At 46.7% G+C, this 13256-nt stretch overlaps 1 protein-coding gene across 7 annotated transcripts in view; it reads right to left on the bottom strand.

Annotated features, from left to right (window-relative positions):
• Nucleotides 1-13256, bottom strand: part of LOC141100201 (oocyte zinc finger protein XlCOF8.4-like) — a 149070-nt gene that overhangs the window by 35533 nt on the left and 100281 nt on the right. The window contains exon 8 of one of the 7 annotated variants that reach the window (XM_073588535.1): nucleotides 5780-6093. The exons of the other annotated variants lie outside the window; for them this stretch is intronic. The gene's annotated coding sequence lies outside the window, so the exon portion shown is untranslated. Of the gene's footprint in view, nucleotides 1-5779; nucleotides 6094-13256 lie in introns of those variants that run through there. 7 annotated transcript variants of the gene reach the window in all.

Genomic DNA, 13256 nt, shown 5'->3' with positions numbered 1-13256 from the left:
TATTTGTAGGTGTTCTCTGAGGAACGGTGCAATGGGAGCCATGATTAGAAAATCGTGTTAAGGAATGATACAGAGGTTTTGTTTTCTGATCAACACCACTACCTCTGCCATAATGTTTATAAATGTGTGAGGTGCTGATGAAAGTCCGAATGGTAGTGTGTTAAATTGGAAGTGTAGGGTCTGGTGTCTCTGCATGGCTGCAAACCTCAGGAATTTCTGATATGTTAGATGGATGAGACTGTGGTAATAGGAGTCTTGCAAATCAGTGGTTGCCATAACAAAGTTTTTCCCTATTAAGGTGATTGTAGAGTTTATGGATTCCATCTTGTATCTCGTGTAGGAAATGATTTAGAATTATCCTGTAAGTTGCATTCGGTTTAGTTATAAGGAACAGAAAAGAATAATGAACTTTTCTCTAGCAACCTTCCACGACAGCATAGGAGGTTGTCTCCATGCCCTAATGGGGGACAGGAAGTATGAGAGGTTAAAAAGGTCCCACCCACCTCCCTCTCACCAGTGTCTTTCATGTCCCCCATGGGGCATCGAGAGGTTCAGTATGCTGTGTGGCCGGCTGCTGCAGCGTACCTGGAATTTCTTAAGCCGGGCAGTGGTGGTCGGTGGTGCTGCCTCCCCTCCTCCGTGCTGCTCCCGTCTTCTTAGAACACGGGACCGTAACTGGCCCACCCGCGCTCTCCCATAGGGAGTAAAGTGGGCCAGTGATCCCCGACCGGAGGCCTCCCGCAGCTCTCCGGTCTCTTCTCATCCTGCTGCGCGCTGTGCGGTGACACGGAAGTGACGTCACGCGCGGTCACTTCCGGGGTATGTCTGATGACTTCCTATCATGGCGGCCCCCATTCAGCTGCCGGCGCGTGGAGCTCGCCAGCACCAGCTGTGCCTGCTCGTGGAGGAGGGGGAAAAAATGAAAAGCTGCGCTGAGGGCGGGGTTAACCCCTTATTAACCCGCCGGAAGACGCCGACAGGTAAGACGAAATCCCCTGTCAGCATGGACGGTTCTTCCTGCCCTGCGTCTGCAGAGCCCAGCGCTGCCCCAACCACAGTGAGTGTTACCTGGGGTGGGTCCTAGTGGTGCGGTCCTAGGATAAAGGTCCTCAGAAATGCTTCTCCCCCTTTTTTTATAGGGAGAAAAGTCTGCCCACAAAAGCACCAATACCACCAGCAAGTCGGACACGTGCTATATGCAGTGCAAAACTTCCCTCAAATTGGGCGAAAAAACTGTGTCAGGCTTGCACGGATAGGGTGGTTAGGGCTGAGCACCCGTCACTAATTGACGAGATCTGCAGCCTGGTTACTCATCAGGTCCAGACCTCTCTGGCTGCTCTGTCTCCCCCACCACCACCACCTCCTCCTCAGATTGTAGGCTCCCCATCCCCAAAAAAACGAAAAATACAAATAGAGGACTCGGAATCCGTATCAGAGAGGTCATATAATTCAGGCTCCGAGAATTGGGAACCGGGAACTTCCAAATAAGCTGAAACTAGGAGATACCTCCTTTCTGCGGAATATGTGGAAGAGCTGGTCAGTGCTGTGCGGGCCACCATGGGCCTAGAGGACGAACCAGTTACTCAGTCAGCACAGGACCGCATGTTCAGAGGATTTGAGGGACCCAGACAAACAGGTTTCCCAGTTCATAAGAGCATAGTAGACATGATCTCTCAGGAATGGGAGTACCCAGAGAAGCGCTAGTCAGCCCCGTCGGAGCTCAGGCATAGATTCCCCTTGGAAGGAGAGGAGTTTAAATGTGACATCCCGAAGGTTGATGTCCAGGTGGCAAGAGTGGTGAAAAAGACGGTCCTTCCATTTGATGATGTGTCCCAGCTTAGAGACCCGATGGACTGTAAGGCAGAAAGCCTCCTAAGAAAGGCCTGGGAAACTTCTGCCTTCTCCCTAAAATCAGGAATGGCGTCCACATGTATCTCTAGGTCTCTCTTCCAATGGACAGAGGAACTAGATAGTCATATTTCCCGGGGAACCTCAAGAGGTGACCTCCTTAACTCACTTCCCATACTACAGAGAGCTACAGGCTTCTTGGCCGATGCATCAATGGAGATGATCCGCTCTTCCGCCAGAGCCATGGTCCAGTCCAATTCCGCAAGACGGGCCCTTTGGCTTAAAACGTGGAGCGGGGATGTGACTTCCAAGGTTAAACTCTGCTCTTTACCCTTCAAGGGTGAACAGGTCTTTGGCCCAGCCTTAGATTAAATTCTTGAAAAGGCCACAGATAAGAAGAAGGTGCTTCCTGAGCAGAGGACCACAAAAAAGCGGCTTTTTCGAGCCCCCCCCCCCCCCAGAATCAGCCATCCCAGCCGAGAGGCAAGGGAAAGACGGGAAGATGGAGTTATGCTAAAGGGAGAGGCAGGAACATCCTGGTCCCCCAGCAGCAGCAGCAACAGCCACAAGAAAAACAATGACTCGACCCCGGTGGGGGGGAAAGCTTCCGAGGTTTATTCACTCTTGGCAGATGATTTCCAACAGCCCCTGGGTCCTCAACATGATCAGGGAGGGCCTGCTGCTAGAACTCAAATCCTTCCCCCCGCAGGGTATAAGAGTTACCTCCCTACCACCTCAGGAGACTCCAGCACTAAAAACCGGCATCCAGCTCCTGCTTCAATCAAACGCCATCTCTCCGGTCCCTGTGGAGGAACGGGGAGGGGGGCATTATTCCAGACTGTTCCTAGTGAGAAAACCCACAGGAGAGGCAAGGATAATAAATCTGAAGGGCCTCAATTGGCACATTGTATATCACAGATTCAAGATGGAGTCGGTGAAGACCGCCATTCCTCTGATAGGGCCGTCTCACTTCATGGCAACCATAGACTTAAAGGATGCCTATTTTCACATCCCCATACATCCTCACAGGAAGTATCTGAGGTTTGCGATCCGCTAGGGTACAGAAGTCAGGCACTATCAGTACAACGTGCTTCCCTTTGGGATATCCTCTGCCCCTCAAGTATTTTTCCAAGATTATGGCAGAAGCTGTGTCCCACATCAGAGGGCAGGGCATATGCATTGTGCCCTACCTGGACGACCTGCTGATAATAGGAGCCTCCTACCAGATCCTGGAAAGCCAGGTGACTCAAACCCTGAGTATTCTTCAATCATTGGGGTGGATCCCAAATATAAAAAAGTCACAGATCCAACCGTCCCAGGAGATAAAATTCTTAGGTATCCTCCTAGATTCAAGAAAACAAATGATCTTCCTCCCAGAGGAACATCAAAGGTCCATAATATCAAGGATCTCAAGTTTCAGGGAACAAAGGTCCCCAACCCTCAGATCAGCCATGTCTATACTAGGGTCAATGACCTCCTGCATCCAGTCAGTGCCTTGGGCGCAGGCCCACTCCAGAATACTCCAGTCCCACATCTTGGGGAGCTGGAACGGAGATCATACCTGCCTGAACAGAAGAGTCAAGACCCCAGGAAAGGTGAAAGCTTCACTGGTATGGTGGATGGACCACAAGAATCTGTGCAAGGGAATCAAGTGGACCCAGATTCCCCTGGTCACAGTAACATCAGATGCCAGCAAAAAAGGCTGGGGAGCTGTGGTGTCCCGACAACCATTCCAGGGGTTGTGGAGCCAGAAAATGAGTGCAAAATCGTCAAACTTCAGGGAGCTGAAAGCCGTGGAGGAAGCTCTTCTGGCAGCAAGACACCTGGTCCAGGGCCATCATATCAGAGTCTATTCGGACAACATAGCAACAGTGGCCCATCTCAGACACTAGGGCGGAACGAGATTCAGCAGCCTAGAGGGCCTTTCAGGTCGAATATTTTGCTGGGCCGAAAGACACCTCCGTTCTCTAACGGCAGTCCACCTAAAGGGTACCTCCAATCTTCAAGCAGATTTCTTGAGCAGAAAGTGCATCCAGCCTGGAGAGTGGAGCCTAAACCAAAGAATCTTTAATCTTTCAGAGGCTGGTCAACAGGTGGTGTCTTCCAGAGGTGGATCTACTGGCCTCAAGAGAAAATGCCCAAGTGAGAGACTACTTCTCCCTGAACCCCAGAGACAGATCCCTGGGGGTAGATGCCTTCGCACACAGGTGGAGGTTTCGTCTGGCTTATGCCTTCCCACCATTTCCAATCCTTGCCGCAACCATGAGGAAAATCCGGGAGGATCAGACCCAAACCATTCTGGTAGCCCTGCTATGGCCAAAGAGGAGCTGGTACTAATTATGGAGCTACAGGTAGATGGGCCATTCCACCTACCCCTGGAGGACGACCTTCTCTTGCAGGGCCCTCTACATCACCCAAACCTCTGGGGAATGAAGTTAGTGGCCTGGTTACTGAGACCCAGATCCTGAGGGCCAGGGGGCTATCAGAGGCAGTAATAAAAACCCTCCAGAAATCTCAGAAACCGGTCACCATTTTATAACAAAATATGGAAAAAGTTTTCCTCATGGTGTCTGCCAGATTTGCCTGACCCAGAAAACCCTAACATTTCCTGTATCCTAGATTTCCTACAGAGGGGGCATGAGCTAGGTCTAAAACCCAGCACGCTTAAAGTTCAGGTATCAGCATTAAGTTCCATGTTCGACTGTGACTTGGCCAACCACAGGTGGATAAAAAGATTCATCTATTCAAAAGATTCATCAGATTCATCTATTCTATTCATCTATGATTCTATGACCTCGGCAAGGCGAATAGGAGAGCTCCAAGCTCTCAATCAGGGAACCCTTCCTAACAGTTAGGGACTATTCCATAGTTCTTTCCCTTGATCCATCGTTCCTACCAAAGGTTGTGTCTGATTTCCGTAGATCGCAGGAAATAATTCTTCCCTCGTTTTGTCAAAACCCAGTGAACCCTAAGGAAAAGGTGTTTCATACGCTGGACGTGAGGTGCATAATTCTCTACTACTTAGAGTGTACCAAACCCTATAGAATTGACCACAACCATATTTCTGGTCCAAACAAGGGAAAGGTGGTAGCAAAAAACACCATTGCCAATTGGATTAAGAAAGCCATCTCCGAAGCATACCTGGCGCAGAACATCACTCCCCCTACGGGGATCAAAGCACATTCAACACAATCTACCTCTACCTCATGGTCTGAAAGGGCAGGTGCATCTTCAGATTTGTAAAGCAGCAACCTGGTCCTCCTTACATACTTTCACTAAACACTACAGGTTGGACCTTGTGTCCAACAAGGATCTAGTCTTTGGCCGAAAAGTTCTTCAGGCCATTGTCCCCTCTAGTGCAGTATAGATTGCTATGCCTCCTATGCTGTCGTGGAAGGTTGCTAGAGAAAATAGAATTAGACTTACCGGTAATTCGGTTTCTAGAAACCTTCCACGACACCACTATTTCCCTCCCTGCATTCTTGGACAAAATTCTGAGAATCCTAAGGTAACCGGTGCTATGGTAATCAGTTATGTCACTGGTGAGAGGGAGGTGGGTGGGACCTTTTAACCTCTCGTACTTCCTGTCCCCCATTAAGGCGTGGAGACAACCTCCTATGCTGTTGTGGAAGGTTTCTAGTAACCGAATTACCGGTAAGTCTAATTCTGTTTTCTCTATTCTATTTCTGGCACAGGGGAAATCAACCCTGATACCTGCAGGTCCCTGAGACCTGACATCAGAGTTCTATGGAGCTTCTGAGATTGAAGAGAAGTTACTTTTTTGCTTTGCCAGGGGTAGGAGGAGAATTCGATCTTTATCCAATCTGAAGGAATCTAGAACCCATTGATTTGAAGTAATCATCTGCCAAGGGGTAAAAAAAAAAAAAATGAGATTCTGTCTTTTTTTGGTGTCATTGGTTATCTTGGTGCTGGTTTTGAAAACTGTTTCTGCCCCTTCCTCCTTTGGGGTAACACAAACGTCCCGTTTTTCTCTTTCCTTTATATTGAGGAGGTTGGTTCTGTGGTGGACGAAAAAGGCTTTCTCCAGAAAATGTTTGGTTCAGGTAACAATTTTTTTTTTTTGCTTCTGATGCCTTTTCTAGTAATTCGTCGAGGGCTGGACTGAGCACATTCTCCTTGGAAGGAAATAGAGCAAAGCTTGGACTTGGAGATTATATCTCCATTCCACATCTTCAATCAAAGTGCCCATCTTGTTGAATTTGACAATACTGATGACCTAGTGTACTACAAATATAAAAATGGCTATTTTGAGTCCATATTGAAATATACATAATGCATTCAGACCATTACATAGCAGAATTTCTGGTCAAACATTTAGATAGACAGACAATGCTCACACTGACACAATCTTGAGAACTGCTTGTTTATTAACTTCACAAACAGTTCTGAGTTTCTATATGTTTGTTGTTTGTTATTGTAAAACATTAAGGTTTACTTAACCTCTGTCTGAGGTGGTTTTATCTAAATCCTTGTGGCTTTTATATTATACCTAGCTGAAGAGCCCGGTGTTGCCTGGGCATAGTAACCAACTGTGGTTAGTTATAACAAATTATAATGATTATATTGCACATAAAAACCATGCATCTAATCCTATCCTATGTGATACTGACTGCTGAGCCATGTATCTAATCCTATTCTGTGATACTGTCTGCTGAGCCGTGTATCTAATACTATTCTGTGTGCTGAGCTGCGTATCTAATCCTATCCTGTGTGATACTGTCTGCTGAGCCATGTATCTATTTCTATCCTGTGATACTGACTGCTGAGCTGTGTATCTAATCCTATCCTGTGTGATACTGACTGCTGAGCCGTGTATCTAATCCTATCCTGTGTGATACTGGGCTCCCCATGCAGTCTGTGTCAGAGGGTGGTCTGTGTTGGCACGGTAATAAATTGTGTTATTTCCAGCTTTACAGAAGGACAATAACACCATAGAAAAGATAATAATAGGCTCAGTTACCACAACTGTCTACAAAGAAAACTTGCTGATAGCAACCAATCACAGCTCATTTTTCATCTTTTAAACAGTTCTGGGACAGCGTGGCGAGTTTTTGAGTGGCGACTTTTATGTGTCGAGGTTGGTGTATGTGTGGTGAAATGTGTGCTGAGGGTGGTATATGTGTTGAAGCACGTGGTAGTGTGTGGCGCATTTTGTGTGTGTGTTCATATCCCCGTGTGTGGTGAGTATCCCATGTCAGGGCCCCACCTTAGCAACTGTACGGTATATACTCTTTGGCGCCATCGCTCTCATTCTTTAAGTCCCCCTTGTTCACATCTGGCAGCTATCAATTTGCCTCCAACACTTTTCCTTTCACTTTTTCCCCATTATGTAGATAGGGGCAAAATTGTTTGGTGAATTGGAACGTGCGGGTTTAAAATTTCGCCTCACAACATAGCCTATGACGCTCTTGGGGTCCAGACATGTGACTGTGCCAAATTTTGTGGCTGTAGCTGCGTCGGTGCGGATGCCAGTCCCGGACATACATACATATATACACACCCACATTGAGCTTTATATACTGTATTAGATATTCTGGAAAAGTAAAATGGCTGCTCATGCCAAAACATATGTACACACATAGAAGCCAAGCAACACCCCATTTGCTTTCAAGTGTAAAAGCATAAAAAAATGTAGAATAGAGTTATAAAAAAAAGAAATGCAACAAAGATCCTATTATGAGACCCCAAACAATACCTACCTTGCAAGACGGAGCAAAAATCCATTAAGTGTTGGAAAATCCACGAAATAGCGCAGTAGCGTCTCAGACAGGGTTGCTGAGGCAAAGCAAGCAGGTAAAATCCACGTACAACGCACTAGTGATTCGCACGGGAACGCTGCAGGAATACCGTATAGTACAATCCCCAGCGCTCGGGAGCAATTGGATGGGAGTGCTAATACGCTGTCTTTTATGACAAGGTCGCAGTAGTGGCCACCAATTGGAGCTGAAGGGGCATTGTAAAATACGTCGCCCAATCAGAGAATGAGAGCGCAGCAGTGGCCACCAATCGGTGCAGAGGGGCGTGGAAAAGGTAATGCTGAAGCACGCCTATTCGAGGTCTGAATCGTCACAATAGATGCTGTGCGGACAAGGTCCCAACGACCACCGAGGTCGTTATACAGATCGCTGATCGTTGCTGCGTCGTTGAGATCGGCCTGTTTGGTAGCTTACTAGTGACCATGTAGCGACGCACCAATGATCCTTGCCAGGTCATAGCGTTGTCGGGATCGTTGGTGCGTCGCTATGTGTAACGGGACCCTTACGGCCCATTGTCTGATGATTCCATGGTATGTTTCACCTTGAACGCTGGCCACTTGAAGGGCAGAATGAAACTAGAGTTACACATAAGTGTAAATTACTATATTAGGCTATGTGCACATGGTGCAGATTCTGCTGCGGATCCGCAGTGTTTCAGGAGCTGCGGGTCCGCAGCAGATTTAGGTGCGTTGTACAGTACCGTTGTTTTCAATGGTAAACTGAAAAACGCTGTGCAGATGCTGCGGGTTCAAATCCGCAGCATGTCAATTCTTTGTGTGGATTCCGCTGCGGTTTCACACCTTCTCCATTGCAGAGGTGTGAAACCGCAGGGCTAAACCGCAGGCTAATCCGCAGGTCTTTTGACCTGAGATTTTACCTGCGGATATTTACAAATCCGCAGGACCAAAGTCTACGTGTGCACACAGCCTTAGACCAGAGAAGCAAGACAGAAGCAAAAACTTGGATACCTGTAGTGTACAGTGTGGTGATACCTACATAATTGGGGACGCCCGTGCAGTATTGTGAATTTCTCAGGGGTTCTCTGACTTGGTGTTGCTTCTCTGATATTCCAGACGGATGATGTTTAAAAGCCTCTTGGTGATGATGTGAGTATACTGTATATAGTTAATCTTTATACAGTATATACATAATCATTATCGAAGTACATGTATCAAAGTACTATTGGCAGTTATAACATGGATGAATGTGACACGCATCTCTATTCTCTTCATACAGGTAACCAGCTTTTCCAATCTCTGCTCTGAATCCACTCCTGTGTCTCCATTCAATGTCAGCAAGCAGTTAATCCTGAATGCTATCTCTGTGTTTTCAACTCTGCAAGCTTATATCTGGTAACCAGCTTTTCCAATCTCTGCTCTGAATCCACTCCTGTGTCTCCATTCAATGTCAGCAAGCAGTTAATCCTGAATGCTATCTCTGTGTTTTCAACTCTGCAAGCTTATATCTGGTAACCAGCTTTTCCAATCTCTGCTCTGAATCCACTCCTGTGTCTCCATTCAATGTCAGTAAGCAGTTAATCCTGAATGCTATCTCTGTGTTTTCAACTCTGTAAGCTTATATCTGGTAACCAGCTTTTCCAATCTCTGCTCTGAATCCACTCCTGTGTCTCCATTCAATGTCAGCAAGCAGTTAATCCTGAATGCTATCTCTGTGTTTTCAACTCTGCAAGCTTATATCTGGTAACCAGCTTTTCCAATCTCTGCTCTGAATCCACTCCTGTGTCTCCATTCAATGTCAGCAAGCAGTTAATCCTGAATGCTATCTGTGTTTTCAACTCTGCAAGCTTATATCTGGTATATAGTTTTTTCAACTTACTCTGCTTGTCCCCTTATGTTGTGAGGTCAAGAAACTTTTCAAAGTGCTTTATGATCCATGTAGTGCTGGACGTGTTTATTTGACCACAACATTTTATTGGGTCCTGGTGTCTCAATTTAGTGTGATTGATTAACGAGAAGAGAGAGCCAACAAAAAAAAACGAAAAAAAAACAACTTAGCCTTAACCTCCTATATATTCAGACCTAGCTAGGGGGAGCATTTATGCACATGTAATCGAAGTACATGTATCAAAGTACTATTGGCAGTTATAACATGGCAGTTAGACAGGGCAGGAGACAGGTAAGACATTTATATACATCTACTCCCTGTACATTTGGAGTACAACAAATATATACCATTTGCATTTGTGTAATTTTAATCCTGGCCGCTGCATTCACACACATCCACTGCCCTGGCATTAACTCTCTACACTCCATCCATATCGGCCCCTCACGCCTTTCCTCTCCTATGTATAGCACTCACGCTCTTTTCACATTGTTAAATTGCACAGATCCAGTCAGTCCCACCATTCAACATCAGAGACGCTCTCACTAATCACTTAACCATCTGCTCATTCTTTCTATCCTCCTTCTCCTAGTCGCAGGAGACATTGCTCCCAACCCTGGTCCCCCATGTTATAGAAAGTCAAACCCCCCAACTGCTACACTTAGAAACCCCTCTAATCTGATTAATATTCCCTGCCTGCCATCTGTCTCTCTTAATTGTGCACTTTGGAATTCTCGCTCAGTGTGTAACAAACTCTCCTTCATCCATGACTTCTTCCTTTCTAATTCTCTTAACCTCCTGGCACTTACTGAAACCTGGATCCAGCAGTCAGACACTACCGCTGCTGCTGCTCTTTCTTACGGGGGGCTACACTTCTCTCATACCCCAAGATCAGACAATAGAGCAGGTGGAGGCGTTGGTCTGCTCCTATCATCAAAATGTACCTTTCAGGTTATCCCTCAAGTACCCTCACTTGTCTTCCCTTCTTTTGAGGTCCATGCCGTCAGACTCTACACCCCCTCTCCATGCGAGTAGCGGTGGTGTATCGTCCTCCCGGCCCCTCCCATCAGTTCCTGGATCATTTTGCCACTTGGCTTCCACATTTTCTCTCCTGTGACATCCCTAACCTCATCATGGGAGATTTCAACATCCCCATTGCTCTTCCCCTCTCACCATCTGCTACTCACCTTTTATCTCTAACCTCCTCATTTGGCCTTTCGCAGCTTACTAATTCTCCAACGCATGAAGACGGAAACTCCCTCGACTTGGTCTTCTCTCGGCTTTGTGCAGTGGATGATTTTGCAAACTCCCCTCTCCCGCTCTCTGACCACAATCTTCTTTCATTTTCTATAAAGAACTGCCAGGCTGGTCAGGTCACCCCCACTGTCCAGACTTATAGAAACATACAGGCCATTAACACCCAGAAACTTATGAAGAACTTGCAGTCTTCATTGGCCCCTATCTCCTCCCTCTCATGTCCTGATTCTGCATTGAAGCATTACAATGAAACACTTCAAAGTGCCCTGGATGAATTTGCACCCCCTATAAATAGAACACCACAACGCAGACGGCGACAACCCTGGCACACGGTGCAAACACGTTTCCTGCAGCGGTGCTCCAGGTGCGCCGAACTTCTGTGGAGAAAATCCAATCTACACGAAGATTTCATCCATTTTAAGTTTATGCTTAGAATATACAACACTGCCCTTCACCTGTCCAAACAAACCTATTTCAACACCCTCATCACCTCACTGTCCAATAACCCGAAACGTCTCTTTGACACTTTTCATTCTCTACTCAATCCAAGAGTACAGGCCCCAACCACAGAGCTCAGAGCTGACGATCTGGCCAATTACTTCAAAGAAAAAATCAACCAGATTCGACAGGAAATTATCTCCCAATCACCTCATACCATGCACTGTCCTCCCTCCCCCACTGCATCTAGCTCACTCTCTGATTTTGAACCAGTCACAGAAGAAGAAGTAAGCAGGCTCCTTGCATCTTCTCGCCCAACTACTTGCACCAGTGACCCATTTCCGTCACATCTCCTCCAGTCCCTTTCCCCTGCTGTCACCCCTCACCTAACTAAAATATTTAACCTCTCTCTCTCTTCTGGTATTTTTCCCTCCTCATTTAAGCATGCCATCATACATCCACTACTTAAAAAACCATCCCTCGACCAAAACTGTGCCGCTAACTATAGACCTGTCTCTAATCTTCCCTTCATCTCTAAACTCCTGGAACGCCTGGTCCACTCCCGTCTTATCCGCTATCTCTCAGAAAACTCTGTTCTCGACCCTCTCCAATCCGGTTTCCGCTCTTTACACTCCACTGAAACTGCCCTCACTAAAGTCTCTAATGATCTGCTAACAGCTAAATCAAATGGTCATTACTCCATGCTAATTCTCTTGGATCTCTCTGCAGCATTCGACACTGTGGATCATCAGCTCCTCCTCACTATGCTCCATTCCATTGGCCTCAAGGACACCGTTCTCTCCTGGTTCTCCTCCTATCTCTGACCGCTCCTTTACTGTATCTTTTGCCGGTTCCTCCTCCTCTCACCTTCCCCTTACTGTTGGGGTCCCCCAAGGATCGGTTCTAGGCCCCCTCCTCTTCTCCTTGTACACTGCCCCTATTGGCCAAACAATCAGTAGATTTGGGTTCCAGTACCATCTCTATGCTGATGACACCCAATTATACGCTTCTTCTCCTGACATCACGCCAGCCTTTCTAGAAAACACCGGCGATTGTCTAAACGCTGTGTCTAATATCATGTCCTCACTATATCTGAAACTGAACCTGTCAAAAACTGAACTCCTGCTGTTTCCTCCCTCTACTAATGTACCTATACCCGACATTGCTATTTCTGTGGGTGGCTCCACTATTACTCCCCAGCAACAGGCCCGCTGTCTTGGGGTCATACTTGATTCCGAGCTTTCCTTTGCCCCCCACATTCGATCACTGGCTCGCTCTTGTCATCTGCACCTCAAAAACATTCCTAGAATTCGACCTTTTCTTACTTTTGACTCTGCAAAAACTCTTACTGTTTCTCTTATTCATTCTCGCCTCGACTATTGTAACTCTCTTCTAATCGGTCTCCCTCTTACCAAACTCTCCCCTCTCCAATCTGTCTTGCATGCTGCAGCCAGGATCATTTTCCTCACCAATCGTTACACCGATGCCTCTACCTTGTGCCAGTCATTACACTGGCTACCCATTCACTCCAGAATTCAGTATAAACTTATTACCCTCACCCACAAAGCCCTCCATGGCTCAGCACCACCCTACATCTTCTCCCTTGTTTCAGTATACCACCCTACCCGCGCCCTCCGTTCTGCTGATGACCTGAGGTTAGTATCCTCAATAGTCAGAACCTCCCACTCCCGTCTCCAAGACTTTACACGTGCCGCGCCAATTCTTTGGAATGCACTTCCCAGGTCAATACGATTAGTCCCCAATCCCCACAATTTTAAGCGTGCCCTGAAAACACATTTATTCAGACTGGCCTATCGCCTCAACACATTAACCTAATCTATCCCTGTGTGGCACAGCCAAAAGTCTTACCATAACCAGATTTCCCGCATCATGTTCCCACATGCTGTATGCATCCATTAGCCCTCTGTGTCTGTACTGTCACACACTTAACATTATGGCTGGTCCATACAATCAGGGCAACTGTTACCACCCACCTTTCATGTCTACCTCTTTCCTCATAGACTGTAAGCTTGCGAGCAGGGCCCTCATTCCTCTTGGTATTTGTTATAATCTACTGTATGTGATTATTGCTAT

Source organism: Dendrobates tinctorius, unplaced genomic scaffold, assembly GCF_039654945.1.
Source record: "Dendrobates tinctorius isolate UK_male_01 unplaced genomic scaffold, ASM3965494v1 ptg000103l, whole genome shotgun sequence".
NCBI lineage: Eukaryota > Metazoa > Chordata > Amphibia > Anura > Dendrobatidae > Dendrobates > Dendrobates tinctorius.
This window is presented reverse-complemented; position numbering and strand designations above follow the sequence as displayed.